At 47.6% G+C, this 27,172-nt stretch overlaps 1 protein-coding gene across 1 annotated transcript in view; it reads left to right on the top strand.

Annotated features, from left to right (window-relative positions):
• Positions 1–27,172, top strand: part of LOC311426300 (E3 ubiquitin-protein ligase RNF38-like) — a 171,474-nt gene that overhangs the window by 23,891 nt on the left and 120,411 nt on the right. The window lies entirely within an intron of this gene.

Genomic DNA, 27,172 nt, shown 5'->3' with positions numbered 1-27,172 from the left:
GTTGTTACCCCTTGTCTCCATGACATAAGCCCCTAAACCCTGCCTAGCAGTGTCATTGTAACCACAGGTGTTATTTGTATTTCTGTACCCGTATGGCCCTTTCCAAGTTCCTGTAGCAGGATCTCGGTAATTCATTCTTATTTGTGGTAACAAATTTGGTGCTGCTCTATCTATTGTTTGAAAATGAATGCTTGCAGGAGGGTCTTCTCGGTCACTAGTCAAACATAAGTGATTCGAGACAACCAATGCCTCGGACAATCGCTCATCGATGTCCTTGATCTCTTTTAATCTCGCTAATTGTTCCTTTAAAACCTGGTGTGATCGTTCCGCCATCACTTGGCCCGTGGGAGAATATGGAACACCTGTGATATGCTTTACTCCCCACATTTTCATAAATTTTCTAACACTTTTGCTGACATATGCTGGACCATTGTCCATCTTGATCTGCTGTGGCACTCTCATAATGGCAACACACACCATCGGATGCCTACACACAAGGTGTGCTTTTTCTCCCCCCTGCACCTTTGCCCATATGAATCTTGAAAAAGTATCAATACTCACACGCACGTATCTTTTAGTACCAAATTCCGTCACATGCGTTACATCCATTTGCCATACCTCAAGTGCCTTAACACCCCGTGGACTAATTCCCAAACCTAACCCTGGTCCATGATGACTACAGGAAGGGCACGCTCTTACTATTCCTTTCGCCTCTGTCCAAGTAAATCCAAGCATTCTCCGAAGACCCTTTGCATTCTGATGGAGCATTTCGTGCAACACTCGCGCATGTGCAAAATCACTCTCAGGCCTCTTTGTGACTATACTCACCAACTTGTCTGCTTGTGAATTACCTTCTGCTAACCCAATCGAGAACTGATGACTACGTATATGGATAACACAGTAAGGTGCAGTTCTCCCCTGAATGGCATCTCGCAGCTGCAGAAATAATCTGTCCCTCTTAGTGTGCCGTATCAAGGCATCCTCTATCCGTTTTACCACATTGACAAAATACAGAGAGCCTGAGACAATATTAATCGGCTCATACATCCAGCACTGACAAGCCCAAACAACTGCAGACAATGCCAATGTTTGTAATGAATCCCCTGTCTCCCCCGGAATTATGTATTTCTCCCAACTTCTGTTCTCGTACCACACACACACAGCCTTCCTACTTGCTGCACCTGCATCAGTGTATACAGTGCGACCCACCACTGGTCGGGACAAAAGCCGTGGTACTACCTGCCATTTATATGATCTTATATCTTGCCAGAGGGGCCCCTTTGGAGTTCGGGAATGTACCAATCCCGGATAATCTAACACAGCTTCTTGTACTGGCATGGATTGCTGTAAACACCATTCCAAATGATCCTGAGTAGATCTTGGCAGATCTCCTGGTTCCTGCCCGCTGATCTCAATACTCCGAGAGCAACCCTCACGTACTAACTCTGTGATAGCTTCTGCACGTGTTTGAACACTCGTTTTTGGCTGAATCGGTAGGAAAATCCATTCCAGAACACCAAAATGCTGCCCTATCATTCCACCCTTGCCATCATCTGTGTCACTTATACTACTCCTATTACCCATGGTGTTAGCGTCAGTGGCATCCTCCTGATACCGTTTCTGTCTTTGTCGCCCCGTACTCTCCCCCTTTTCTTTTTGCCACTGACCAAGCACTGCAAATGGATGAGACACATGATTGCTAATTAGGAAGGAGAGTGCAACTTGTGCTACACTTCTGCAAGCAGTACCAGCTGCAACCTTAGAAGCTATTTGTGAAAGAACTTGCTGGTGGTCATTTGGTAGTGTAATCTGCGGCTCAGCACTCCTACACTGCAATAAAGGTAGTAATGTAGCTAAGTCGTCATTAGTAATCCGTACAATGTGGCGACCCCACTGAATATCATCCAGGAACATTTGTACATTTATCAAATTATGTAACACCGTAGTTATATCACCTTTCTGTGGATGAATAGTAGAGTCTGATATTTTCCATCCCAAGTATAGCCATGGCTGTTTCTGTTGAACCTTCTCTGGGGCTATCTTCAACCCTTTTGCTTCCAAAGTATCCTGAATAAAGTTTAAATCAGAATCCTGGAAGCATTCTGGCCTACCAAACCGAATGTTATCCATATAATGGTAAATGATTACGTCACACCATGCTGTCCGAATTGGTTGTAATGCCCAGACCACACATAATTGACATAATGTAGGGGAGTTCTTCATCCCCTGTGGAAGCACTAGCCATTCATAGCACTTTTCTAGGGCCTGTTTGTTAATGGAGGGTACCGTAAAAGCAAATCTCTGGCAGTCCTGTGCCACCACATCTGGTTGCCTGGACTGATCAGCTCTCTGTACCCTTTCCAACATGTCCTCTACCGGTGCGGTTCTCTGCAATGTAACTAAGATGTTTTGAGTTTTTGGGTTTGCATTATCAAATGAAAGCATTTTAAACACACTGCTTTTAGACTCCGGTGTTAGATCAGGATGATCAGGAATTGCTGCCCACAACCAATCGATAAATTTAGCATATGGTTCCGCAGGGGCCTGTTGTACAGATGCGAATGGAGGTGCTTTCTTTTCCCCTGGGAGACTAAGAAGAGCCCTCAGTGCGAGCTGTGCAGCTGTTTGGTGAATAATTGCAGGGAACTGCAACTGAATCTGGGTATTGAGATAAGGACCTGTCCCCATTAACATCTCTGCAGTAATCCCATACAGAGGGTCCCCCGGTTGACGCAGTTGACTCGCTTCCCCCTGTGCTAACTGCAACCATTCCCTTTCAAACAATAACAATTGGGAAGGAGTTAACAATAAGCGTGCCAAGTTTCGACAGTCAAGTGGAAACATTAGTTCTGCCTGGAAAATCCATTGAATTATCTGTCGAGCCGCCTGGGATTGTAAACCGTAGCCCATAACCGTTTTTCGAGCTTGTTGTAAAAGCTTGCAATCATGCGGCTGCCACAGCCCAGTGCCTTGCACAGGGTCGATAATAATAGGGCAGGCCAAGGATGTAGCATGCCAATGCCCTTCTATGATGGCATCATGTATGACGTCGGAGCACCTGTCCCTCCTTGGTGCCGACCGTGGTGTAGCGACGGACAATGAGGGAGTCAGCTCCGGTGGGGCAGACGAGAGAGGAAGCTCCTCCGAATCTGTAATTTTTAAGTTCTCCAATTTCACTAGCAGTTCTTGGAACAACTCCTCCAGTGAAGGTCGATTTTTGCAAGCTGCTGCTGCACCTCTCATTGGCGAAGCATCCCGAGTGGATTTATTGCTGCCTGGCAGCGGCACAGATGCTGGCAGCACAGCTTTATCAAGATTTTCCGGCGCGGGGGGTGGGGAGGGCAGCCCCCACTCCCCATCAGCACTCTGCTCCGATAGGCCCTTAGTTATTTCTGCCGCTGATTGCTTTATTGGAGAGGTCATACCCCGAACTGGGGCGGGTGCAGGAACGGACGAAAAAGTTCGTGTCAGCCGCGTTCCTGAGGTCTCAGGTTTTGTACTCGGCGTTCTGTCAGTCCCAGACAGTACTGACAAAGCTTGTGCCGCTGCCATAGCCAGCTGCCGTTTGGTTTTCATACCGCACAGCACACTAATCACTGTGTGCCACGTCCCACTTACAACTTTATCTAGCTGTCCACTTGAGACGGCTTTATCCCATAAGCGATCTGCTACGTGCCGCTACTCAACTGGGCTAAACATTAGAGGGATTCCCTTCAGAAACCCTCCTTCTGAGCCCAGTGCACCAAGGATTTGATCTTTTTTACATTGGAAGATACACCTGTCTTAGAGAGAATACTAGAGAGAAGCTGGATAGCTGCTTCCTCCTCCGTGGTTACGTCAGACGAGCCGCAGGGTCGTGATCTCCACCCCTCTGCTATTTGAGAACTCGCCACACGTTGGCGGTCGTCTGCTGTTTCCACTAACGCCTCCGATCTCCCGTAGACAGTCGAGCCCGGATGTCCCACGTCTCACCGCAATATGTCACTTTTCTGATCTCTGTATCTATCTCCGCGTCTCACCGCGATCTCTCTATATCTCCGCTTCTCACCGCGATCTCTCCGTTCGGGGCTGTGCTCGGAGTCTCTCAGTGTCTCTCAGGTCTCTTAGGTGTCTCAGCGTCTCTCAGGTCTGTCAGCGTCTCTCAGGTCTCTCAGCGTCCATCAGGTCTCTCAGCGTCTCTCAGCGTCTCTCATCGTCTGCGGGTCTCAGCCTGTTCAGGTGCCATATGTTGCAGGAAGAACAGCCAAAAACACGACAGACACTAGTATGGTCAGATCATGCTCCCTCTTTATTACCCAAATACCCTGACTTTTATAGCAAACTTAACAGGGGCGGATAGTGTCTCACACAAGATTATTGGTCAAAAGCACTCAGACAAACAACTGCAAGAAAACAACCCCACCTGCAAGAAAACAACCCCCTTGTGATTAGCAGTCACGTAGATCCCGTCCTTGAAGCCAGCTGCTGGCAATAATATTTTTCTAAATTCCTCAATCAGGCGATGTGGGACCACTGTCATGGGAACTTCTCGTAGTCGTCCTGGTAGCTTGGTTTGCTCAGCTGCAGCAAGTCATGGCCTCCTTGCTGTTTCAAAAATCCCTCAACAGGGTGGGATTCGGTTGCCTGTGTAAGAGTGTGACTGAGACGGAACTTAGTAACATTATTACTATTATTTTGGTCTATGTGGTAAGGATGACATAAGAATACATGCAAAAAGCTTGAAAACTTCACTGTTAATTCAAACATCAGTCATTATTTAGCTTCTTATTGTTTCTGTTATTATGTACAGGTGAACAAGTGCTCAGAATACTGGAAATAGCAGAAGGGTTTTTCAACGTTGGGTACAGTAATTTCTGTCAAGATTAGATTGACAGACACCCAAATAATTATTGGTTGTTTGGCCAGTACAAAGTGAAAGTAGTAGCCTCCATTTAATTCTTAGATAAGATCCATGCACGTTGTAAAACCCACTAAAACAAACCCCTGCCACCTGTGGCAAATTCTATGGAATTTAAGCTATAAATGTGATATGAGGAAGAAATTATAGTTACAGTCCTGGTGTAGCTGGTTATCAGGGCTGTGCTTATGTGTTTATCCAGTGAACCTATCATCAGTTCCCTTTGGTGGTCCAGGAGCTCAAGATAGTCTCTTCTATGTGAGACAATGGACAGACTTGAGACAAGGTGATTGATAACTCCCGGCACCTTCACAGAAAAGCATTTGACTAATTGTTACACAACCTCTGCCACTGGGAATTTCAGATAGTCCAGGAGATTCCATCAAGCAGCCTCTGCTATGCATAGCCCAATTGATAGGCACTACTTGTATGCTTCAATATGTTCATTAATATCCTGAGTGGAGAATCTGGAAGTCCCAGTGACTCCCCCGGGCAGCTCAAGGTGCTGGTTCTCATGGGCAGCTCAAATGTAATTCTGCAGAAGATTAGCCATTGCAAGAGGAGTTGAAATGCTTTACCACCTATAGACTGATGACAAAGGTTCCCTTTTCACACAAATCATGATTATCAAGGGCTTGAATGACAGCCAAGAGGCAGAGGCTCAACCTAAATAAGATGGCAGTGATTCTGGGAACAGTAACCTAGGTGATAACAGTATCAGTCCCTTAGTCAGTCCTAAGACAGTGTTTTAGGAGCAAACATTTGGTAGGTACACTGTCTTCCCGGGCCTTTCTCAGTTGAAGGGACTGATACTGTACCTTGTTATCACCTAGGTTACTGTTGGCTAATCTTCTGCAGCAAGCAGATAATTCACTATATTGCATCAATCCTATAGCAACAATTATTTACACGAGAAAAGGTGTATTTAGAAAGTGTCCAGTATACTTTGAATTACATTTGAGCTGCCCATGAGAACCAGCACCTTGGACCAGGCATCTCCCTGCATGTCCTGGTTTCGGCTAGGATAGAGTTAATTTTCTTCCTAGTAGCTGGTACGGTGCTGTGTTTTGGATTTAGGATGAGAATAATGCTCATAACACACCAATGTTTTAGTTGTTGCTGAGCAGCGAGTGCTTACACAAAGTCAAGGGATTTTCAGCTTGTCACACTGCCCTGCCAGCAAGGAGTCTGGGGGTGCACAAGAATTTAGGAGGGGACAAAGCCAGGACAGCTGAGCCAAACTGGCCAAAAGGATATTCCATACCATGGAACATCACAAGTGACTTTTGTAACACCAGTTATTTGTAATAGAGGAGCTTGCAGGCAGCAAGCTTAAGCACAAGATTACCACACCTGTGTGTCTATGTCTGTATCTTATAGTAAAGCATGTTTTGACTGGAGTTAAAGGCAGCCAAGTGGTATGCCACAACTGATATTGCTAATGCATTTTTCTTAATCCCTTTGGCAGCAGCATGCAGGCTGCAGTTTGCTTTCACTTGGAGGGACATCCAGTACACCTGGAATTGACTGCCCCAGGGGTGGAAACACAGTCCCCAAACACAATTTGCCATGGACTGATCCAGACTGCCCTGGAACAGGGGGAAGCTCCTGAACACCTGCAGTACATTGATGACATTTTCATGTGGGGCAGCACAGCAGAAGTTTATGAGAAATGGAAGAAAATAGTCCCAATCTTTTTGAAAGCAGGTTTTGACACTGGACAGAGTAAGGTCAAGGGACCTGCACAGGAGATCCAGTTTTTAGGAATAAAATGGCAAGATGGATGTTGTCAGATCCCTATGGATGTGATCAACAAAATAACAGCTATGTCTCCACCAACGAGCAAAAAGGAAACAAGCTTTCTTAGGAACTGTGAGTTTTTGAAGAATGCACATTCCAAATTACAGTCTGATTGTAAGCCTTCTCTATCAAGTGACCTGGAAGAAGAACCATTTTGAATGGGACCCTGAGCAACGACAAGCCTTTGAACAAATTAAGCAGGAAATAGTTCATGCAGTAGCCCTTGGGCCAGTCTGAACAGGACCAGATGTAAAGAATGTGCTCTACACTGCAGCCCAGCCGGGGAGAATGGCCCCACCTGGAGCCTCTGGCAGAAAGAGCCTGGGGAAACTCGAGGTTGACCCCTAGGGTTTTGGAGTTGGGGATACAGAGGATCTGAGGCCCGCTATATTCCAACCGAAAAAGAGATATTGGCAGCATAGGAAGAGTTTCATGCTGCTTTGGACGTGGCTGGTACTGAAGCACAGCTCCTCTTGGCACCCTAACAGCCGGTGCTGGGCTTGATGTTCAAAGGGTCCCCTTTACACATCGTGCAACTGATGCTACGTGGAGGAAGTGGACTGCACTGATCACAAAATGGGCTCCAATAGGAAACCCCAGATGCCCAGGAATCTTGTAAGTGATCATGGACTGGCCAGGTTTCACTTGCTGGGTAATGCAGGAGGATGGGGAAGTCTGATATATGTACCTCAAGGGGATTTGATGTTGGGTGAGAATAGCCTATGTTTTCAACTGGATGATGTTATTTGCTATATAACACTGAATGACATCACTATTATGGTTGTTATATGCTATATCAGCAGTATTACAGTAAGAGTCAGACAGACCCTGGTAATTACAGGCCTGTCAGTCTCACGTCAGTGCCTGGTAAAATTATGGGGAAGATTATCCTGGGAAAAACTCTTGAAGGACAATGTGATCATTGATCATAGCCAGCACGAGTTCATGAGGGGAAAGTCCTGTTTAACAAACATGATGTCCTTTTATGACAAGATTATCCACCTGGTTGACCAAGGGAAGCCAGTTGATGTGATCTTTTTGGATTTCAGCAAAGCTTTCCATACTGTTTTTCACAGTATCCTTCTGGACAAAATGTCCAGTATAGAGCTAGACGAATACATAATACAATAGTTGAACAATTGGCTGATGGGTCGAGCTCAAAGGGTTATAGTAATTGGGGTTACATCGGGCTGGTGGCCAGTCACCAGTGGGGTTCCACAGGGTTTAATTTTAGGGGAGGAAGTGGGTCACATTGATCACACAATGTGCTCCAGTAGGAGACCCCAGTCACCCAGGAATCTTGGAAGTGAACATGGACGGGCCAGAGGGTGGGTATTTTGGATTATCCCCAGAGAAGTGGGTGAAGTGTGCTTTCAGAGGCCCCGCTGTATAATTAACTACCAGAAAATGAGAAGTAATATGCCCTGTTCACTGATGGGTCCTGCCCTATTTTGGGAAAGCATCGGAGGTGGAAGGCTCCTGTGTGGAGTCCTACACAACAAGTCACAGAAACTGCTGAAGGAGAAGGTCAGTCGATCCAATTTGCAGAAGTGAAGACCATCCAGCTAGCTTTAGATATTGATGAACAGGGAAAGTGGCACTGGGGTGGGGAGTGAGCTTTGTGGTGCTTAGCTGTCTGTTGGGTTAAACCACAAGAAAAGAACCGTTGTCATTTAACCTGGTAGACACCTAAACATAGCACAGCAGTTCACTCACTCCCCCTCTCCCCAGTGGTATGGGGAAGAAACCAAAAAGTGGAAGAACGTCACCTTAAGAAGTGATTGTCCCGCTCTACTCTGCACTGGTGGAGAAAATTCTTGAAAATTGGTACAACATTTGCCAGCTTCCAGTCATTATTATTTGTATGTTGCATTGTACTTACACTACAGTTGATGCATGATAAGTGGGCATTGCAGATATTTCAACCATTATCTATACACAAGAAAAATTGCACATATGTTTTTCCACAAGGGATTCAGGTATTTTTTTTCAGGCGCGGAAGAAGACCGGCCTGGATGAACAGAGAGTTGTGGCTAGAGCTTAGGAAAAAAAAAAAAAAAGAGGGTTTATGACCTTTGGAAAAGAGGGCGGGCCACTCAGGAGGACCATAAGGATGTTGTAAGGCTGTGCAGGGACAAAATTAGAAAGGCCAAAGCTCATCTGGAGCTCAATCTGGCTACTGCTGCTAAAGATAACAGAAAATGTTTTTATAAATACATTAACATGAAAAGGAGGACTAAGGAGAATCTCCATCCTTTACTAGATGCAGGGGGAAACTTAGTGACGAGAGATGAGGAAAAGGCTGAGGTGCTTAATGCCTTCTTTGCCTCAGTCTTTAGCGGTAAGACCAGTTGCTCTCTAGATACGCAGTCCCCTGAGCTGGTGGAAGGGGATGGGGAGCAGAATGTGGCCTTCATAATCCACGAGGAAATGGTTGGCGACCTGCTACAGCAAGTCAATGGGGCCAGATGGGATCCACCCGAGGGTGCTCAGAGAACTGGCAGAAGAGCTGGCCAAGCCGCTTTCCATCATTTATCAGCAGTCCTGGCTATCAGGGGAGGTCCCAGTCGACTGGCGGCTAGCAAATGTGACGCCCATCTACAAGAAGGACCGGAGGGTAGACCCAGGAAACTATGGGCCTGTTAGTCTGACTTCAGTGCCAGGGAAGCTCATGGAACAGATTATCTTGAGTGTCATCACGCGGCACTTGCAGGGCAACCAGGCGTTTGGGCCCAGTCAGCATGGCTTTAGGAAAGGCAGGTCCTGCTTGACGAACCTGATCTCCTTCTATGACAAAGTGACGTGCTTAGTGGACGAGGGAAAGGCTGTGGATGTGGTCTACCTTGATTTCAGTAAGGCTTTTGACACACTTTCCCACAGCAGTCTCCTGAAGAAACTGGCTGCTCATGGCTTGGACTGGCGTACTCTTCGTTGGGTTAAAAACTGGCTGGATAGCCGGGCGCAAAGAGTTGTGATGAATGGAGTTAAATCCGGCTGGAGGCCGGTCACTAGTGGAGTCCCCCAGGGCTCAGTACTGGGGCCAGTTCTCGTCAATATCTTTATCGATGATCTGGATGAGGGGATCGAAAGCACCCTCAGTAAGTTCGCAGACGACACCAAGTTAGGTGCGTGCATCGATCTGCTCAAGGGTAGGAAGGCTCTGCAGGAGGATCTGGATAGGCTGGATGGATGGGCTGAGGCCAACTGTATGAAGTTCAACAAGGCCAAGTGCCGGGTCCTGCACCTGGGGCGCAACAACCCCAAGCAGCGCTACAGGCTGGGAGATGAGTGGTTAGAAAGCTGCCTGGCAGGGAAGGGCCATCAGGACTAGGGAAGTGATTGTCCCCCTGTACTCGGCTCTGGTGAGGCCGCACCTCGAGTACTGTGTTCAGTATTGGGCCCCTTGCTACAAGAAGGACATGGAGGTGCTCGAGCGAGTCCAGAGAAGGGCAACGAAGCTGGTGAGGGGTCTGGAGAACAAGTCCTACGAGGAGCGGCTGAGGGAGCTGGGCTTGTTCAGCCTGGAGAAGAGGAGGCTCAGGGGAGACCTTTCTGCTCTCTATAGGTACCTTAAAGGAGGCTGTAGCAAGGTGGGGGTTGGTCTATTCTCCCATGTGCCTGGTGACAGGACGAGGGGGAATGGGCTAAAGTTGAGCCAGGCGAGGTTTAGGTTGGATGTTAGGAAGAACTTCTTTAGCGAAAGGGTTGTTAAGCATTGGAATGGGCTGCCCAGGGAAGTGGCTGAGTCACCGTCCCCTGGAGGTCTTTAAAAGACGTTTCGATGTAGAGCTTAGCGATATGGTTTAGTGGAGGACTTGTTAGTGTTAGGTCAGAGGTTGGACTAGGTGATCTTGGAGGTCTCTTCTACTCTGATTCTGTGATTCTGTGGATGCAAGATTTACTTGTTATCTATATTTCTCTTCTCTTTCTGTATTATTAAAGCAGATATTTTATTACACCCTTTGTCATTGTGCCTTTCTTGAACCCTACAGAGTCTCTCTCTCTGTTACCACCCCACCCTTGGGTGCAGAATAAGGGTGCAGGCACACTCATTGCTCTGAGGACTCCCAGGAGTTTCCAGATGCCAGACAAAGTTCTCAGAAGTTCAAGGAAATCTCAAGAAGAGATCAAAGAAGCAGAGCCCAGAAACTGCTGCACAAACAAGGAGTTGGACTTGATGATCCTTATGGGTCCCTTCCAACTTAGAATATTCTATGATTCTATGAAGCTGTTGCATCTGTTGGCTGTCTCTGTTTGCTGTGATCCATACTAATCAGTCTTAACTATAAGGATGTGTTGCACAAACATTCATGAACAGAGTGCTTCTTTAAAACAAACAAACAATCATACAAACAAACAAAAAACAACAGCTAATTTATTGGGCTATTTTGCATAGGAAAATGTTCACATGAAATTATATGGGATGGATGTGGCAAGGATGACTATGAGAATGAGAGGAGGTAATCTATGAGAAGAGGCAAGGGGATGCCCTGTGCTGGTCACAGCCTGTTCCATCTGCCTCTGCAATGAAACCACCACTGGTCAAAGCTGAGACAATCAGAGAAGTTGGTTGCACCTCTGTGAAAACATGTTTAAGAAAGGGGAAAAACACCGAACAGGCAGAGGAGGATAGAAAAACAGGAGTGCAAAACAGCAGTGTCAACACCAGTGTCTGAGAGGAAGGAGGGGAAAAAGGTGCCCCAGGCACCAGAGCAGGTATTCCCCTTCAGTCTTTGGAAGAAACCATGCTGGAGCAAGTATTCAGTTCACATTGTAGCCTGTGGAGAACCCACGCTGGAGCAGATTTTCCTGAAGGACTGCAGCCTCTGAAAAGACCCATGCTGGAATGGGAAAAGTGTGAGGCAGAAGGAGCTGCAGAGAGGAACTGTTATGTACTGACCATAACACACCATTCCACCAGTGCTGCTTGGGGGGGGGGGGGGGCAGGGTAGATAGAGGACTCTGGAATGAAGGAGTGAAGTTGAGCCTGAGAAAAGAGTGGAGTGAGGTATTTTAATTTTGTCTTTTTTTTTTTTTCCTCACTACCCTCACTTCTTCTCACTACTACTCTTTTAATTGTCAATAAAATAAGTTAATTTTCCCCCATTTGAGTCTGTTATGCCCCTGATAGTAATTGCTAAGCAATCTTCCTGTCTTTATATTGACCCATGAGCTTTTTCATCCTGTCCTGTGGAGGAAGCATGAGAAAGCAGCTGGTTGGCACCTGGCTGCTGTCCAAGGCTAACCCACCACATGAATCAAATCTCGTTGACTGCTGTTTGGATGGAACATGAACCTCCACTGTAAAGCTCCTTGTAATGATGTCTTCAGCTGGATCAGATAAGTGCCCCTGAACAATTTTTCTACTGAATTCTTATAATCCAGATGGCTCTTGTGGTGGTTTTACTTGGGTGGGCAGCCAAGGTCCACCATAACTACTCTCTCGCTCCCCCTCCTCAAAGGGAAAGGGGAGAAAATAGAATGCAAAGGGCTCAAGGGTTGAGATAAGGATGGGGAGATCACTCAACAATTATCGTGATGGGCAAACAGACACAGAGTAGGGAGATAGTAAGATTTATTGCCTATAACTAACAAACTAGAGAAGTGAGAAACAAAGGAAAGAAACCAAAAACACCTTCCCCCCCCCATCCACCCTCTTCCACCTCCTCCCCCCCAAGCGGCGCAAGGGAACGTGGGAATGGGGGTTATGGTCAGTCTATAGCACTTTATCTCTGCTGCTCCTTCACAGTCACTCTCGTCCCCTGTGCTGTGGGGTCCCACCCACGGGATGCAGTCCTTGATGAACTGATCCGGCGTGGGCTTCCCAAAGGCAGCAGCTCTTCAAGAACTGCTCCAGAAATGGGTCCGTACCATGGGGTCCATCCCTCAGGAGCACACTGCTCCAACCTGGCTCCCCCACGGGCAGCAGCTCCTGCCAGGTCACCTGCTCCTGCATGGGCTCCTCTCCATGGGCTACAGATCCGGCCCGGAATCTGCTCCGCTGGGGGTCCTCCACAGGCTGCAGCCTCCTTCAGGTCAGACCCACCTGCTCCACTGTGGTCTCCTCCACAGGCTGCAGTGTGGAACCCTGCTCCACTGTGGTACAGCATGGGCTGCAGGGGGATAACCTGCTCCATCATAGTCCTCTCCACAGGCTGCAGGGGGACTTCAGCTCCTGCGCCTGGAGCGCCTCCTCCCACTCCTTCTTCACTGACCTTGGTGTCTGCAATGCTGTTTCTCACTCCTCTCTCTCTCCCAGCAGCTGTTCCCCAGTTGTTTTTTGTTTGTTTGTTTGTGTGTTTTTTTTTTTTTTCCCTTTCTTAAGTATGCTCTAACAGAGGTGCAAACAACTTCGCTTATTGGCTCAGCTCTGGCCAGCAGTGGGGCCCTTATCTAACATGGAGCAGCTTCTGGAGTTTTTCGGCCCCCCGCTACCAAAACCTTGCCACGTAAACCCACTACACTCCTCTACCTATGTGACTGCTCCGGTGCATGCATGAGCTATTGATTATCTCCTTTTACTATCTCCTTTTATTATCTCCTTTTACCTATGTGCAAAAAAGACTGTCCTACATGACCATTTCTGCATGTGCAGGAACAGTTTCTACCGACTATTTGCAAGTATCTTATTGTTGTGGTTTAACCCGGACAGCAGCTAAGCACCACACAGCTGTTCACTCACCCTCCCCCCTCCCTCTCTGGGATGGGGGAGAGAAACGGGAAAGTGAAGCCTGTGAGTTGAGATAAAGACAGTTTATTAAGACAGAAAAAAAAATAAATAATGATAATAGTACTACTACTACTAATGTTTACGAAACAAGTGATGCACAATGCAATTGCTCACCACCTGCTGACCAATGCCCAGCCTATCCCTGAGCAGCCGGTCCCCCCACCCTGGCTAGCCACCCCTATATACTGTTTAGCATGACGTCAGATGGTATGGAATATCCCCTTTGGGCAGTTTGCGTCAGCTGTCCTGAGTCTGTCCCCTCCCAGCTCCTGCTACATCCCTAGCCTGCCTGCTGGCAGGACACAGCGAGAAGCTGAAAAGTCCTTGGCTTAGTGTAAGCACTGCTCTACAACAATTAAAACATCAGTGTATTATCAACACTCTTCTCATCCTAATCCAAAACATAGCACTCTACCAGCTACTAGGAGGAAAATTAACTCTATCCTAGCTGAAACCAGGACACTTATATATATACAATTTTACAACAGGAGCTGCCCGGGGGAGTCACTGGGACTTCCAGATTCTCCACTCAGGATATTAATGAACATATTGAAGCATACAAGTAGTGCCTATCAATTGGGCTATGCATAGCAGAGGCTGCTTGATGGAATCTCCTGGACTATCTGAAATTCCCAGTGGCAGAGGTTGTGTAACAATTAGTCAAATGCTTTTCTGTGAAGGTGCCGGGAGTTATCAATCACCTTGTCTCAAGTCTGTCCATTGTCTCACATAGAAGAGACTATCTTGAGCTCCTGGACCACCAAAGGGAACTGATGATAGGTTCACTGGATAAACACATAAGCACAGCCCTGATAACCAGCTACACCAGGACTGTAACTATAATTTCTTCCTCATATCACATTTATAGCTTAAATTCCATAGAATTTGCCACAGGTGGCAGGGGTTTGTTTTAGTGGGTTTTACAACGTGCATGGATCTTATCTAAGAATTAAATGGAGGCTACTACTTTCACTTTGTACTGGCCAAACAACCAATAATTATTTGGGTGTCTGTCAATCTAATCTTGACAGAAATTACTGTACCCAACGTTGAAAAACCCTTCTGCTATTTCCAGTATTCTGAGCACTTGTTCACCTGTACATAATAACAGAAACAATAAGAAGCTAAATAATGACTGATGTTTGAATTAACAGTGAAGTTTTCAAGCTTTTTGCATGTATTCTTATGTCATCCTTACCACATAGACCAAAATAATAGTAATAATGTTACTAAGTTCCGTCTCAGTCACACTCTTACACAGGCAACCGAATCCCACCCTGTTGAGGGATTTTTGAAACAGCAAGGAGGCCATGACTTGCTGCAGCTGAGCAAACCAAGCTACCAGGACGACTACGAGAAGTTCCCATGACAGTGGTCCCACATCGCCTGATTGAGGAATTTAGAAAAATATTATTGCCAGCAGCTGGCTTCAAGGACGGGATCTACGTGACTGCTAATCACAAGGGGGTTGTTTTCTTGCAGGTGGGGTTGTTTTCTTGCAGTTGTTTGTCTGAGTGCTTTTGACCAATAATCTTGTGTGAGACACTATCCGCCCCTGTTAAGTTTGCTATAAAAGTCAGGGTATTTGGGTAATAAAGAGGGAGCATGATCTGACCATACTAGTGTCTGTCGTGTTTTTGGCTGTTCTTCCTGCAACATATGGCACCTGAACAGGCTGAGACCCGCAGACGATGAGAGACGCTGAGAGACGCTGAGAGACCTGATGGACGCTGAGAGACCTGAGAGACGCTGACAGACCTGAGAGACGCTGAGACACCTAAGAGACCTGAGAGACACTGAGAGACTCCGAGCACAGCCCCGAACGGAGAGATCGCGGTGAGAAGCGGAGATATAGAGAGATCGCGGTGAGACGCGGAGATAGATACAGAGATCAGAAAAGTGACATATTGCGGTGAGACGTGGGACATCCGGGCTCGACTGTCTACGGGAGATCGGAGGCGTTAGTGGAAACAGCAGACGACCGCCAACGTGTGGCGAGTTCTCAAATAGCAGAGGGGTGGAGATCACGACCCTGCGGCTCGTCTGACGTAACCACGGAGGAGGAAGCAGCTATCCAGCTTCTCTCTAGTATTCTCTCTAAGACAGGTGTATCTTCCAATGTAAAAAAGATCAAATCCTTGGTGCACTGGGCTCAGAAGGAGGGTTTCTGAAGGGAATCCCTCTAATGTTTAGCCCAGTTGAGTAGCGGCACGTAGCAGATCGCTTATGGGATAAAGCCGTCTCAAGTGGACAGCTAGATAAAGTTGTAAGTGGGACGTGGCACACAGTGATTAGTGTGCTGTGCGGTATGAAAACCAAACGGCAGCTGGCTATGGCAGCGGCACAAGCTTTGTCAGTACTGTCTGGGACTGACAGAACGCCGAGTACAAAACCTGAGACCTCAGGAACGCGGCTGACACGAACTTTTTCGTCCGTTCCTGCACCCGCCCCAGTTCGGGGTATGACCTCTCCAATAAAGCAATCAGCGGCAGAAATAACTAAGGGCCTATCGGAGCAGAGTGCTGATGGGGAGTGGGGGCTGCCCTCCCCACCCCCCGCGCCGGAAAATCTTGATAAAGCTGTGCTGCCAGCATCTGTGCCGCTGCCAGGCAGCAATAAATCCACTCGGGATGCTTCGCCAATGAGAGGTGCAGCAGCAGCTTGCGAAAATCGACCTTCACTGGAGGAGTTGTTCCAAGAACTGCTAGTGAAATTGGAGAACTTAAAAATTACAGATTCGGAGGAGCTTCCTCTCTCGTCTGCCCCACCGGAGCTGACTCCCTCATTGTCCGTCGCTACACCACGGTCGGCACCAAGGAGGGACAGGTGCTCCGACGTCATACATGATGCCATCATAGAAGGGCATTGGCATGCTACATCCTTGGCCTGCCCTATTATTATCGACCCTGTGCAAGGCACTGGGCTGTGGCAGCCGCATGATTGCAAGCTTTTACAACAAGCTCGAAAAACGGTTATGGGCTACGGTTTACAATCCCAGGCGGCTCGACAGATAATTCAATGGATTTTCCAGGCAGAACTAATGTTTCCACTTGACTGTCGAAACTTGGCACGCTTATTGTTAACTCCTTCCCAATTGTTATTGTTTGAAAGGGAATGGTTGCAGTTAGCACAGGGGGAAGCGAGTCAACTGCGTCAACCGGGGGACCCTCTGTATGGGATTACTGCAGAGATGTTAATGGGGACAGGTCCTTATCTCAATACCCAGATTCAGTTGCAGTTCCCTGCAATTATTCACCAAACAGCTGCACAGCTCGCACTGAGGGCTCTTCTTAGTCTCCCAGGGGAAAAGAAAGCACCTCCATTCGCATCTGTACAACAGGCCCCTGCGGAACCATATGCTAAATTTATCGATTGGTTGTGGGCAGCAATTCCTGATCATCCTGATCTAACACCGGAGTCTAAAAGCAGTGTGTTTAAAATGCTTTCATTTGATAATGCAAACCCAAAAACTCAAAACATCTTAGTTACATTGCAGAGAACCGCACCGGTAGAGGACATGTTGGAAAGGGTACAGAGAGCTGATCAGTCCAGGCAACCAGATGTGGTGGCACAGGACTGCCAGAGATTTGCTTTTACGGTACCCTCCATTAACAAACAGGCCCTAGAAAAGTGCTATGAATGGCTAGTGCTTCCACAGGGGATGAAGAACTCCCCTACATTATGTCAATTATGTGTGGTCTGGGCATTACAACCAATTCGGACAGCATGGTGTGACGTAATCATTTACCATTATATGGATAACATTCGGTTTGGTAGGCCAGAATGCTTCCAGGATTCTGATTTAAACTTTATTCAGGATACTTTGGAAGCAAAAGGGTTGAAGATAGCCCCAGAGAAGGTTCAACAGAAACAGCCATGGCTATACTTGGGATGGAAAATATCAGACTCTACTATTCATCCACAGAAAGGTGATATAACTACGGTGTTACATAATTTGATAAATGTACAAATGTTCCTGGATGATATTCAGTGGGGTCGCCACATTGTACGGATTACTAATGACGACTTAGCTACATTACTACCTTTATTGCAGTGTAGGAGTGCTGAGCCGCAGATTACACTACCAAATGACCACCAGCAAGTTCTTTCACAAATAGCTTCTAAGGTTGCAGCTGGTACTGCTTGCAGAAGTGTAGCACAAGTTGCACTCTCCTTCCTAATTAGCAATCATGTGTCTCATCCATTTGCAGTGCTTGGTCAGTGGCAAAAAGAAAAGGGGGAGAGTACGGGGCGACAAAGACAGAAACGGTATCAGGAGGATGCCACTGACGCTAACACCATGGGTAATAGGAGTAGTATAAGTGACACAGATGATGGCAAGGGTGGAATGATAGGGCAGCATTTTGGTGTTCTGGAATGGATTTTCCTACCGATTCAGCCAAAAACGAGTGTTCAAACACGTGCAGAAGCTATCACAGAGTTAGTACGTGAGGGTTGCTCTCGGAGTATTGAGATCAGCGGGCAGGAACCAGGAGATCTGCCAAGATCTACTCAGGATCATTTGGAATGGTGTTTACAGCAATCCATGCCAGTACAAGAAGCTGTGTTAGATTATCCGGGATTGGTACATTCCCGAACTCCAAAGGGGCCCCTCTGGCAAGATATAAGATCATATAAATGGCAGGTAGTACCACGGCTTTTGTCCCGACCAGTGGTGGGTCGCACTGTATACACTGATGCAGGTGCAGCAAGTAGGAAGGCTGTGTGTGTGTGGTACGAGAACAGAAGTTGGGAGAAATACATAATTCCGGGGGAGACAGGGGATTCATTACAAACATTGGCATTGTCTGCAGTTGTTTGGGCTTGTCAGTGCTGGATGTATGAGCCGATTAATATTGTCTCAGGCTCTCTGTATTTTGTCAATGTGGTAAAACGGATAGAGGATGCCTTGATACGGCACACTAAGAGGGACAGATTATTTCTGCAGCTGCGAGATGCCATTCAGGGGAGAACTGCACCTTACTGTGTTATCCATATACGTAGTCATCAGTTCTCGATTGGGTTAGCAGAAGGTAATTCACAAGCAGACAAGTTGGTGAGTATAGTCACAAAGAGGCCTGAGAGTGATTTTGCACATGCGCGAGTGTTGCACGAAATGCTCCATCAGAATGCAAAGGGTCTTCGGAGAATGCTTGGATTTACTTGGACAGAGGCGAAAGGAATAGTAAGAGCGTGCCCTTCCTGTAGTCATCATGGACCAGGGTTAGGTTTGGGAATTAGTCCACGGGGTGTTAAGGCACTTGAGGTATGGCAAATGGATGTAACGCATGTGACGGAATTTGGTACTAAAAGATACGTGCGTGTGAGTATTGATACTTTTTCAAGATTCATATGGGCAAAGGTGCAGGGGGGAGAAAAAGCACACCTTGTGTGTAGGCATCCGATGGTGTGTGTTGCCATTATGAGAGTGCCACAGCAGATCAAGATGGACAATGGTCCAGCATATGTCAGCAAAAGTGTTAGAAAATTTATGAAAATGTGGGGAGTAAAGCATATCACAGGTGTTCCATATTCTCCCACGGGCCAAGTGATGGCGGAACGATCACACTTTGAGGGAATGTGCTGTTTGAACCTTTCTGATCATAATGAGTCAATTCACAAATCCACTACTTTCCTGAAAGAGCACATGAGAAAGATTCAATATGATGGCAATCCTTTCGATCAATGGCTCACAGATTTGTTTGGAACGAAGCATAGAAGGTTACTGGGATTAATCAAAGAGGGATTAAGGATTCTGTTTGCTGTGGTGTTAATCATCATTGCGTGTTGTATTGTAATAAATATGGTTAAAAGGTTACTTGCAAAACTGTTACATCGGGCTTGGTTTGCTCAAAAAGAAAAAGGGGGAAATGTTGAGTGATTTTTGAAACAGCAAGGAGGCCATGACTTGCTGCAGCTGAGCAAACCAAGCTGCCAGGATGACTATGAGAAATTCCCATGACAGTGTTCCCACATCGCCCAATTGAGGAATTTAGAAAAATATTGTTGCCAGAACCTGGCTTCAAGGATGGGATCTACGTGACTGTGTTGTGGTTTAACCCAGCTGGCAGCTAAACACCACACAGCCGTTCGCTCACCCTCCCCCCTCTGGGATGGGGGAGATAAACGGAAAGTGAAGCCCGTGAGTTGAGATAAAGACAGTTTAATTGAGACAGGAATATAATAATAACAATAATAACAATAATAACAATATTAATAATAATACAATGATGATAATAGTACTACTAATAATAATGTGTACAAACAAGTGATGCACAATGCAATTGCTCACCACCCGCTGACCGATGCCCAGCCTAACCCCGAGCAGTCCGGCCCCCCTCCCCCAGCTAGCCACCCCTATATATTGTTTAGCATGACGTCAGATGGTATGGAATACCCTTTTGGCTAGTTTGGGTCACCTTTCCTGGGTCTTTCCCCTCCCAGCTCTTGCTGCACCCCCAGCCTGCCCATTGGCGGGACAGAGCAAAAGCTGAGATGTCCTTGGCTTAGTATAAGCGCTGCTCTGCAACAATTAAAACATCGGGGTGTTATCAGCACTCTTCTCATCCTAAGCCAAAACATAGCATTCTACCAGCTACTAGGAAGAAAATTAACTCTGTTCTAACTGAAACCAGGACATCTATCCATGCCTTATTCCATACCATTTATGTCATGCTCAGGTTACACTCTTTTCCATACATTCTAATTAGTCACCATTTTCATCTAGGGTATATAGTAGTCATGGTAGTGATAACAGACAGTATTATATAGCAATTAACATGGTACAATTCAATTCATGGGCTATTCTCACCCAGTATTAAATCCCCTTGAGGTACACACCGGACCTCTCCGTTCTTTTGCATCACCCACCAAGTGTATCCAGGTCCCTGAGCAAAAGCCATTCGACGAATGGGTTTGCCTTTTACTGAGGCAGGAGTAGCCCAGACTGTTTTACCCAGCATATTTCTTACATGCACTACAGGAACTTTATCCCCTTCTACAGTACGTAACAGGTTTGATTGGGCAGGTCCAGCTCGGTTGGCAGATCCCCTAGTATTGACTAACCAGGTGGCCTTTGCCAAATGCGTATCCCAATTTTTGAATGTCCCAGCACCCATTGCTTTCAATGTAGTCTTTAACAGTCCATTGTATCGTTCAACTTTCCCGGAGGCTGGTGCATGACAGGGGATGTGATACACCCACTCAATACCATGCTCTTTGGCCCAAGTATCTATAAGGTTGTTTCAGAAATGAGTTCCATGGTCTGACTCTATTCTTTCTGGGGTGCCATGTCGCCATAGGACTTGCTTTTCAAGGCCCAGGATAGTGTTCATAGTGACAATAATGTCATCGATGTACTGCAGGTGTTCAGGAGCTTCCCCCTGCTCCAGTGCAGATTGGATCAGTCCATGGCAAATGGTAGGGCTGTGTTTCCACCCCTGAGGCAGCCGATTCCAAGTATATTGCACTCCCCTCCAAGTGAAAGCAAATTGTGGCGTGCACTCTGCTGCTAGAGGGATGGAGAAAAATGCATTAGCGATATCAATTGTGGCGTACCACTTGGCTGCCTTCGATTCAAGTTTGTACTGGAGTTCCAGCATGTCCGGCACTGCAGCACTCAGTGGTGGCGTGACTTCGTTCAGGCCACGATAGTCCACTATTAGTCTCCACTCGCCATTAGACTTTCACAATGGCCATATGGGACTATTGAAAGGTGAATGAGGCTTGCTGATCACTCCTTAGCTCTCCAATTGACGAATTAGCTTATGGATGGGAATCAGGGAGTCTCGGTTGGTGCGATATTGCCGCCGGTGCACAGTTGTGGTAGCGATTGGCACTTGCTGTTCTTTGACCCTCAGCAACCCCACAACAGAGGGGTCCTCTGAGAGACCAGGCAAGGTAGATAATTGTTTAATGCCCACTGTCTCTAAGGCAGCTATACCAAAAGCCCACCGGAACCCTTTTGGGTCCTTGCAATATCCTCTTCTAAGATAGTCTATGCCAAGGATACATGGAGCATCCGGGCCAGTCACAATGCGGTGCTTTTCCCACTCATTCCCAGTCAGACTCACTTCAGCCTCCAATACAGTCAACTGCTGAGATCCCCCTGTCACTCCATAAATATAGATGGGCTCTGGCCCTTTATAGCTCGATGGCATTAAAGTACATTGTGCACCGGTGTCTACTAAAGCCTTATACTTCTGTGCATCTGACGTGCCAGGCCATCGAATCCACACAGTCCAATAAACTTGATTGTCCCTTTCGTCCCCCTGGCTGGAGGCAGGGCCTCCCTAATCCTGGTCAGAATCTTCTTTGTTTCTGTGTTTGAAGGACTGTCTGCTGGAAGTTGGAGCAGCAAACTTTTCAGAGAATCCCTTCTCCATAGTGGTCCACTTGCCTGGTTGACATACAAGTTCTTCCTTGAAGGGATACCTTTCCCTCACAGCTGAGAGGAGACGCCTCCAGAGGCTGTGAGATTGTGCTCCATCTGCAATTGCTTTGTCAATGCCTGCATCTCTAGCAAGGGATCCCAGTCATCTGGCTTCCCTGCCATCTAATTCGACACAATTGGCTCCAGAGTCCCAGCACCGGAGCAGCCAGGTGACAAGCTGCTCACCTATACAGCGACCAACATCTTTTCGCACATCTCGTAGCTCACGCTCGTATAGGTTTCGGGTAGTTACTGTTGATTTTTCGACATCCTCATCTTCCTCCTCCTGAATCCCTGATGGCCCAGCATCGTCGTCGTCTCTATACCTAGATTTGGCAGAAGACTCTCTGCGTTCTAAACGACCTGAATCTCCATACCATTTTTTCACCTTCTCTACAGGGGCAACTTGCACTGCTACAGCTCGTTTCTCTGACCCCGTTACAGGATCTGCCACAGGGGTTGGAATACCCTCTGCAGGGGCAACTTGCACTGCTACAGCTCATTTCTCTGACCCAGACACAGGAGCTGGAGTGGCTGCAGGAGCTGGAAATGGAGCAGCTGCAGGAACTGGAGCTGAAGCAGCTGCCGGAGCTGGAACTGGAGCAGCTGCAGGAGCTGGAGCAGCTGCAGGAACTGGAACTGGAGTGGCTGCAGGAACTGGGACTGGAGCGGCTGCAGAGTCCACCGTAGGGGTCGCAGTGGCCGTTGGATCTGTCACAGGACTCAGAGTGGCTGCAGGGTCTGTCACTAAGGTGATAGTAGTATCAATTGCAGCTCGATAGGCATGAGCCAGGCCCCAGCATGTTACAATGATTTGTGTCACTTTGGAACTGCCAGAGTCATGACACCTTTTTTTTCAAGCATTCTGCCAGTTTTTGAGGATTTTGCAGTTGTTCAGGGGTGAATTTCCAAAACACTGGGGGTGCCCACTGCTCTAGATGCCTACCCATATCCTCCCATACTCCCTGCCACCCACAGCTATACTGCCTCCCAGCAGATCTCCGGATGAGCTTCCTAAGTAGTTGTTTAACTTTAAGCAGAATCTGAAGTGCATTCAGGAGGCAGAACAACAAGACTATGCTGGTCTGAGTATCCCAAGGATATTCAATATCTTGGAGAGCTATTGTAACAAGCTCGGAGGATAAGAGGGTGGTGAAGGAGAAAGGGAGAGTGATCGAGTAAGAAAAAATATCTTCCCCTTTCCCCTCCACAGATTGACTCCCTAATGAAAAAAGGCAACATGTATAATTGCTAATAGTTTCCGAGATACGGTTTCCAAAGTATAGAGTCGACGATGTTACTGAGTACAAATACCAAGTTAGAGTCATGACCAGATATTTCATCATCTCATAAGCCACTGTTACAACACACAGTACCATAATGATCTGAAACCAGGGCCCGGAAAGGATAAACAACATGACAGAGAGCACATACGGAAAATAACGTGCTATAATACTCAATTTGGAAAACAGGCGCAGCAGACTTGAGATTAAAGCGATGAACATTATGACAAGTGACTATTAAGCAGGTCTAATACTTATACCAATTTTAGTTTAACACACTCTGGTCAGATCTGCCGTTATCTCAACCTTTCGGGCCCCACGTTGGGCACCAAAAAGACTGTCGTGGTTTAACCCGGCCAGCAGCTAAACACCACACAGCCGTTCTCTCACCCTCCCCCCTCCCTCTCTGGAATGGGGGAGAGAAACGGAAAGTGAAGCCCGTGAGTTGAGATAAAGACAGTTTATTAAGACAGGAAAATAATAATAATAATAATAATAATAATAATAATAATAACAACAACAACAACAATAACAATAATAATAATAATACAATGGTGATAATAGTACTACTACTAATAATGTGTACTAACAAGTGATGCACAATGCAATTGCTCACCACCCGCTGACCAATGCCCAGCCTAACCCCGAGCAGTCGGACCCCCCTCCCCCAGCTAGCCACCCCTATCTATTGTTTAGCATGACGTCAGATGGTATGGAATACCCCTTTGGCTAGTTTGGGTCACCTGTCCTGGGTCTGTCCCCTCCCAGCTCTTGCTGCACCGCAATCCTGCCCATTGGCAGGACAGAGCAAGAAGCTGAGACGTCCTTGGCTTAGTATAAGCACTGCTCTGTGTAGTGGGTTTACGTGGCAAGGTTTTGGTAGCAGGGGGCCATAGGGGTGGTTTCTGTGAGAAAGATCTAGAAGCTGCCCCATGTTTGGGAAGGGCCCCACTGTTTTCCAGAGCTGAGCCAATAAGCGATGTTGTTTTGCGCCTCTGTGAGAGCATATTTAAGACAGGGAAAAAAACGCTGCACCACACAGCAGCTGGGAGAGCGAGAGGAGTGAGGAACAGCCTTGCAGGCGCCAAGGTCAGTGTAGAAGGAGGGGAAGAGGTGCTCCAGGCTCCGGAGCAGAAGTCCCCTGCGGCCTGTGGTGAGGACCATGGTGAAGCAGGATGTCCCCCTGCAGCCCATGGAGTACCACGGTGGAGCAGGGTTCCATGCTGCAGCCCGTGGAGGGGACCACGGTGGAGCAGGTGGCCCTGCACCGACGGAGGCTGCCGCCTGTGGAAGACCCCTGCCGGAGCAGATTCCGGGCCGGACCTGTAGCCCGTGGAGAGGAGACCACGCAGGAGCAGGTGACCTGGCAGGAGCTGCTTCCTGTGGGGGACCCAGGTTGGAGCAGTTTTCTCCTGAGGGATGGACCCCATGGTACGGACCCATATCTGGAGCAGTTCTGGAAGAGCTGCTGCCTGTGGGAAGCCCATGCCAGATCAGTTCATCAAGGACTGCATCCCGTGGGTGGGACCCCACAGCACAGGGGACGAGAGTGACCGAGAAGGAGCGGCAGAGAAGAAGCGCTGTAGACTGACCATAACCCCCATTCCCCTGTTCCCCTGCACCGCTCGGGGGGAGGAGATGGAAGAGGGTGGATGGATGGGGAAGGTGCTTTTGGTTTCTTTCCTTTGTTTCTCACTTCTCTAGCTTTTTAGCAATAAGCAGTAAATCTTACTATCTCCCTATGCCGAGTCTGTTTTGCCTGTTACAATAATTTCTGAGTGATCTTCTCGTTCTTATCTCAACCTTTGAGCCCTTTTCACATATTTTCTTCCCATTCCTCTTTGAGGAGGGGGAGTGAGAGAGCGGCTGTGGTCGAGCTCGGCTGCCCACTCGAGCGGAACCATGACACTCTGCAGCAATTAAAACATCGGGGTGTTATAAGCACTCTTCTCATCCTAAGCCAAAACAGCATTCTACCAGCTACTAGGAATAAAATTAACTCTGTTCTAACTGAAACCAGGACAGACTGCTAATCACAAGGGGGTTGCTTTCTTGCAGGTGGGGTTGTTTTCTTGCAGTTGTTTGTCTGAGTGCTGAGTGCAAAAAATAAGATGTTTGCTTGCCTTTATGCAGGTTCAAGATGGAGTTAGTCCCGACTTGACTTGAACAGGAGCCACCAAATGGTGGGGCGTCTCTCCTAGATCAAATCAGAATTCAGAAACCAAAGCCATCCCGGATGAGCCCCCACTTGTAATAAATGACTGAGTCCCATATAGGATTGTAATTAAAGTTTACAATTTATTAAATGAATAGAGGCAAGCAAACAACTCTGGGTGCGCCAGGAGTCTCTGCTCCACCAAGACGCACACAAGTTACATCAGGCGGCTGGTTTTTATGCTCCTAGGCTAATACATATTCATCACCACTTTTGGAAAAGGCAGGGTTATTATAATTAGTTTCCTGGGATCCGAACCCTCCCGCGGACGCATGCGTATCAGTCTCTGGTGGTCCCTCTGCTCGTACTGAAGGCTCGTAGTCTTCCTCCCAGGCTTTGTCCTTCGGTCATTCTTCAGCTTCCCCCTCTCCTTATTTAGTAGTCTCTGGGCCGGATGTCAGAAATTTGTGTCTCGTGCAATAGTCAGCATTTATCTCAGAAAACTCCCCCCTGTTCTCTTATCTCCCAGACCCAAGTCTCAAGGTTTACCCTTCAAACCCTCTATTGACACGAACTGCTAGACCATTCTTTTGCAAGATACAAGAACTATATATACACTAACCACTTTGTTTCTCTTGGACTTGTGGTTATACAAGGGTTTGTAAGACAGAAGGTCACGTTTCATCATGCGGCCCTAGCATAGGAACTATAGGCCTGTCAGTTTGACCTCAGTGCCAGGGAAGCTCATGGAGCAGATCATCTTGAGTGTCATCACGCAGCACTTGCAGGGCAACCAGGCGATCAGGCCCAGTCAGCATGGCTTTAGGAAAGGCAGGTCCTGCTTGAGGAACCTGATCTCCTTCTATGACAAAGTGACGCGCTGGGTGGACGAGGGAAAGGCTGTGGATGTGGTCTACCTTGACTTCAGCAAGGCTTCTGACACCGTTTCCCACAGCATTCTCCTGAAGAAACTGGCTGCTCATGGCTTGGACTGGCGCACGCTTCGTTGGGTTAGAAACTGGCTGGATAGCCAGGCACGAAGAGTCATGGTGAATGGAGTCAAATCCAGTTGGAGGCAAGTCACTAGTGGCGTCCCCCAGGGCTCAGTACTGGGGCCAGTACTCTTTAATATCTTTATGAATGATCTGGATGAGGGCATCGAATGCACCCTCAGTAAGTTCGCAGATGACACCATGTTAGGTGCATGTGTCGATCTGCTCAAGGGTAGGAAGGCTCTGCAGGAGGATCTGGATAGGCTGGACCTATGGGCTGAGGCCAACTGTATGAAGTTCAACAAGGCCAAGTGCCGGGTCCTGCACCTGGGGCACAACAACCCCAAGCAGAGATACAGGCTGGGAGATGAGTGGTTGGAAAGCTGCCTGGCAGAGAAGGACATGGGAGTATTGGTTGATAGTTGGCTGAATATGAGCCAGCAGTGTGCTCAGGTGGCCAAGAAGGCCAACGGCATCCTGGCTTGTATAAGAAGCAGTGTGGCCAGCAGGGCTAGGGAAGTGATTGCCCCCCTGTACTCGGCTCTGGTGAGGCCGCACCTCGAGTACTGTGTTCAGTTTTCGGCCCCTTGCTACAGGAAGGACATGGAGGTGCTTGAGCGAGTCCAGAGAAGGGCGACGAAGCTGGTGAGGGGTCTGGAGAACAAGTCCTACGAGGAGCGGCTGAGGGAGCTGGGCTTGTTCAGCCTGGAGAAGAGGAGGCTCAGGGGAGACCTTTCTGCTCTCTAAAGGAGGCTGTAGCGAGGTGGGGGTTGGTCTGTTCTCCCACGTGCCTGGTGACAGGACGAGGGGGAATGGGCTAAAGTTGAGCCAGGGGTGCTTTAGGTTAGATGTTAGGAAGAACTTCTTTACTGAAAGGGTTGTTA

This window comes from Aythya ferina (assembly GCF_964211825.1).
Source record: "Aythya ferina genome assembly, chromosome: W".
Taxonomy (NCBI): Eukaryota; Metazoa; Chordata; class Aves; order Anseriformes; family Anatidae; genus Aythya; species Aythya ferina.
This window is presented reverse-complemented; position numbering and strand designations above follow the sequence as displayed.